The 5,634-nt window shown below is 37.9% G+C and overlaps 1 non-coding gene across 1 annotated transcript; it reads left to right on the plus strand.

Moving 5' to 3' along the window:
- Positions 1–5,136: 5,136 nt before the first annotated feature.
- Positions 5,137–5,209, plus strand: TRNAW-CCA (transfer RNA tryptophan (anticodon CCA)). The gene has a single exon. It is a non-coding gene; the product is annotated as a tRNA-Trp (tRNA).
- The last annotated feature ends 425 nt before the right edge of the window (positions 5,210–5,634 follow it).

The following is a 5,634-nucleotide window of genomic DNA, read 5'->3' on the forward strand; positions in this document are numbered from 1 at the left end:
TTATTCCCCTGGCTCAGCACAGTACTCCAGCACTCTATATGTGCGATAAATGTTTGTAGAATGGATAGATTAATAAACACACCTTATATTTCAATCATTTTCTGAGTATAGAATGTCCTCTCATACTCTTGTGGTGCTGCATGTGTTACACTTCCCTTCCCAGATTCTCTGCACGAATGCTTTCGCTCCTGTGTTATAAAAACTCATTTTCTTCCCCTCTTCTACACTGTCCCAGACTTTCCATTCTCTCTCAGAAAAACAGATGCTTCCAGTATGTGACCCTAATCACCCAGTGCATACTTCCATAATGGCAAGCCATTGCACTTTATTGTAAATTATGCTTCTATTACCTACTTTCACTGCACAGTGTGTTCCTTAAGAGCAAGTAACTTTGCATCAGCAACAACTAGCAAAATGCATGCAACACAGCAGTCATTTCATAAATGTTTCTTAAATTAATGAATGAGGTGAGAAAATAATAGTTTATTACTGAAAGAGGCCACAGAAATCCCTTTATTTTATAAATGAGAAAGTCACGTTACATAATAATGTTATTTTATCTTCCAAGTCAACCAGAAGATGAATTATGTGTCTCTCTTGGCCATCATTATATCCTAAATGTCTAGTGTTATGCTCAGTATATATATCCAATGAATAATGCTTAAATGTTAAAGTTTAAAATCTCATAATCAATTAGTGACAGTGCTAGTTTAAGAAGTAAGATATTCAGAGGCTTCCCTGGTGGCGCAGTTGTTAAGAATCCGCCTGCCAGCACAGGAGACACGGGTTTGAGCCCTGGTCTGGGAAGATCCCACATGCCGCAGAGCAGCTAAGCCCGTGCGCCACAACTACTGAGCCTGCGCTCTAGAGCCCGCGAGCCACAACTACTGAGCCCGCATGCCACAGCTACTGAAGCCCGCGCGCCTAGGGCCTGTGCTCCACAACAAGAGAAACCACCACAGTGAGAAGCCCGCGCACCGCAAGGAGGAGTAGCCCCCGCTCGCCACAACTAGAGAAAGCCCGCGCACAACAACGAAGACCCAATGTAGCCAATAAATTTAATTAATTTAAACAAGAAAAAGAAATTCTTAAAAAAAAAAAGTAAGATATTCAAATGCCAGATTCATTTTCTATTTCTCAATGTGTGCCCCGTTAAAAAGTGCTGTCTTCTTAGAGTTGTTTTCAAAGTAAAGGAAAACACCTATGCATTTCCAACTTAATAAAATAATCCCCCTTTATTCTGTTTCCTCCCTTTTTCTCTATTTTAAGGTTGACCTTTCTCCCTTGAAAGACCATCATAATCTAAACTCTCCAGTTTGGATTCAGTTCAAATCCAAATCAAATAATCAACCCTGAGCACAGGGCAGTCACGGCTGTGGTTCTTGGGAAGCAAACCAGGTCAATGCATATTGACATAAAGCTAGCATACAAGCCCCTGTGTTCCCCTGTTCATTAGTAAAATACCCTCACATCTTTCAAAATCCATCTCTAGCATTCTCTGCTAAAACTGGTTAAATAAATTATAGTGGCTCTTCACCACAAGATATTTTGCAACCATTAGAAATCTTTCAAAGACTCAAAGACTTTTCAGTGAGTTGGTGAAATAGTCAGTACACAATACTAGGTGATGAATTGGGAGAGAAAATTATATCTATCGTTTGATCTCAATTTTGAGATAAATGGATGAGAAAAAAAACACATTGAAATATTAAGAGTGGTTTTCAAGAGGGATAATTCTCTAGTAAATGTCTTCCCTCTATTTTTTATCTATTTTCCAAATATTTTTCCAACGAGCATGTAAAAACTCTTGAACCAGCGAAAAATAATGTTGTAATAATTCTCATGAAAGGATCTACCATTAGTCATTTCTACATCAGTGTGGTTTTATTTTATTACTTTACCCCCTTCAGAGGCATTTTCTCTCAAACTTCTTTTCTCATTATGAAATAAAAGGCTTTCTTTCCATTCAGAGGGCTTTCAAAAACAAGAGGAACAGGAACAAACAGTACTGGGGAACAAATGTGTATGGTTGGAAAGAGCGTGGATTTTTGGAATCAGAAAAATGTGAGTTGATTCTTAAGTCTGCCCTTTACCAGGAGAATAATCCTCACTAAGTTGGCTGAGCCCTCTAAGATCCAGTTTTTTCATTTGAAAACCAGAATTGTTAATGAGAGGAAGAAAGGGCACAGTAAAGAGGAATTAATATGGTACGCTGAAGATAAGATGGACTGGGTTAGTCCGATAAAATGGGAGAAAAGAGGAGCCGTGACCCACCCAGGCTCAAGGTGAGTAAAAAATTACTTAAGTTAACTTAGTGTCTATTATGTCCTGAAGTGTGCTTTGCTTTGAATATAACTTTATTGGTTTACTAAGTGACAACTGTATAAGCAATGTGGTTAAAGTGATTGGCTTGGGATAGGTAATCCAAAGCTGAAGTACATATAGGTACCAGGTTACCCAGTGACCTAATTTAGGACTAAGATATGTATATATTTTCTCTACATTAGTATCACTTGAATACCTTTTAAAACTGCTGATGCCTGGGATTCTTCTCAAATCAATGAAGGTGAGATTCAGGCCTTCATAATTTTTAAAAGCCTTTTAAGGTGATTCTAATGTGCAGACAGATTTGAGAACCATTGATCTGGGCTTATCTTCTTTACTATTTTTCTCGTTGCTTGTGTCTCCCTTCAAACTTTCCTTTCACTGTGATTTAAAGAATGTTTACAACAAGGAGCTTCTCAACTGGAAGATATATATCAGGGTTATTGATTCAATAGCAACTGAGCCTACACCTTTATGTCAAGGAGGCATTAGGGAGTGGTGGAGACTAGGATAAACTGGAGAGCAAATGTCCTGTCTTAAGAGGCATCTGCTACTCCTTCATCTAATGCCTGTTGTTGCCAGGTGGAATGCCTACCCACTGTTGGAGGTTTTTACCCTTTAAAAAGAAAAACCAGAACTCAAGATTTTCTGTAACATCTCTTGATTTTTAAATGTTGGCTCAATTTTTGTATAATAACGTAGGAGACAACCAAACCATGTCTGTGAGCCAATCCAACATTTTAGCCACTAGTTTGTGATTTGGGGATTAAAATATGACATAAGCATCTATCATAGGACTCTTGGAAGGGCTGGAGGAATGGACTATTTCAATGAAATATACCTGCTATGAAACAGTCTATCTTCAGGCTGTTGAGAAGTTGGTTCTTATCTCTGCACAAGGGACACAGCACTTGCACTGATGTTGGCAGTGTTTAGTACTTAAGCCTGCTCACCTGGTTTGGGTCCACTCCCAGATACCCAAGCCAATCCCTGCAGGAGTCATAATGATAATTCCTAACACCCTAAAGGTAACATACGTAAAGTGCGTATTACAGCACCTGCACATAGAAGACATGAGATAAATGTTTGCTTTCTCATCCTCTCTTAATTGGCTGTCTTTCCTCCTCTGCCAGGCTCCCCTAAACACTTGACATGTCATCTTCTTCTCCAGCATAGCCTTGGTCAATGCAACTGACTGCTGCTATCATTGTCTTTAGAGCTTTTGAATATCTGATATAAACATTTATTGAGCATCCTCTTCCCTACCCAGAGATCAGCAAGTAATTCTGACAGAGTAGTTCTAAGGCAAAATAGGTGTAAAAGAAGGACAATTTGGCAATATCCATAAAAATGTAAATTACCCATCCTCTTTGACACGTGAATTCATCTAGTAATTTATTCTACAGATAGGCTTATACATGTACTCAGAGACGATGAATTTGGAATGCTCAGTGCAGCATTTTTTGTGTGATTTCAAAAATTGAGAACAACCTAAATATTTATCGAAAGGGAGTACATATTTATATAATAGGGGCCCCTAAAGCCACATTTCTCAACCAAGGGCCATTTTGCACCTCAGGGAACATTTGGCAATTTCTGGAGATAGTTTTGGGTTTTATGACTGGGAAGGTGCTACTGTCACTAGTGTGTTTAGGCCAGAGATGCTGCTAACATCCTACAATTCACATGACTGGCCTCCACATCAAAGAACTATCTGGTCCCAAATATCCATAGTGCCAAGATTGAGAAACCCTAGCTTTGCAGATACTAAAGAGAATGAGCTTGTCTGTCTGTGCAGGCTGATAAGGAGTAATCTTGAAGACACATTGTTAGGAGAAGTAAGGCACTTTTCTATTTTCATTTAGGTAACTAAAGAGAATAAAGACACACACACACAATGCACACATATGTATACACCCTATGTATACTAGTATATCATATATGCATATATGTTTGTATATTCGAGTATTTCTGGGGAAATAAACTTCAACATTTCCTAACAAGTTGCTTCTGGAGAGAGGTCTAAGAAACTGGTGATCCGCAGTAGAGGGTAAGCATTGCGCTTTATACACTTTTGTATTGTTTGAAGTTTTCAGCAAATCTTCTTATTTCATTTTCAGTTGAAATTTAGATTTTATGCTTGTTGTTAAGTACAATGGGTAAAGGTAAAATGGGACTGTGCCCAATATGTCTCCTTTTCTATTCCCTTCCTTTCCCTCCAAAAAGGCATCCTCCCATTCAGGATATCAGGACTCTTCTCTTATCACAGTGGTCTCCCAGGAAAAGCTCAGCTATCAGTAATTTTCACTTTAATAAAAATTTAATTAAAATGTAAACTCTATTAGGAAGATTTATGTTTTCAACCTTGTTTTTTCAAATTCTACTATGAAATAAAAAATCGTGTCATATGTAGTGGGATTTTAAGGATGGAGTACATTCTAGAGACCGGAAGATATTTTTGGAGCTGCTGAAATGGTGCCAACTATGGAAGCATCCTGCCTAAATCTTTGGCCAATTTTCTTTTGGGACTGTATCTCTTTATTCGCATGCTCAGAGCAGTCACAAAACTTCATAACATGTCAGTTCAGTGATATATACTACAAGCTCCAAGAAAGCTAAAATTTTTGGTTTTATTTTGGGAGTTTACTTTTGTTTCCAAAAGTTTCCAATTAACCCTAAAATTAAAACCTCTGTCCCTAATTTCAAGAATCAATCATGGCATTTTCTAGTTAACTGATGGCTATTCTATGCGACAAGAAACACTAAAAAAGTTAAATCCTGTTATAATTGAAAAAGGAAAACCCTGGGACTTCCCTGATGGTCCAGTGGCTAAGACTCCATGCTCCCAATGCAGGGGGCCCAGGTTCGATCCCTGGTCAGGGAGCTAGATCCCACATGCTGCAACTAAAGATCCCGCATGTGGCAACTAACCCGGTGCAGCCAAATAAATAAATAAATATAAAAAGAAAAAGAAAAACCCCAATATTTAAGTAAAGCTTCCTGGTGTCTTCAATTTTTAACAACAAACAAGAAAACAATCTGGGACTGGTATCATGACGTAGTTTGTAAGAAAAAAATTCTGAAAACATGGCAATGTGGGATGGGGGCTGGTATTAAAGATATTAAATAAAGTTGACATATAAAGGGCTATATGATCTTATTGGCATTTGTGTTGTGCATATTTAGAATCTTTCAAGACAGTAAATACTTTTTTAAAAAATACCACCTCTTTACTATGTAAAATAGTCTTTTATAGATTGGCCTCTTTGTTATATCAGCCCTTCCAATCAAGCATCCAATTGTAATCCT

Source organism: Eubalaena glacialis, chromosome 5 (genome assembly GCF_028564815.1).
Source record: "Eubalaena glacialis isolate mEubGla1 chromosome 5, mEubGla1.1.hap2.+ XY, whole genome shotgun sequence".
NCBI classification, from domain to species: domain Eukaryota; kingdom Metazoa; phylum Chordata; class Mammalia; order Artiodactyla; family Balaenidae; genus Eubalaena; species Eubalaena glacialis.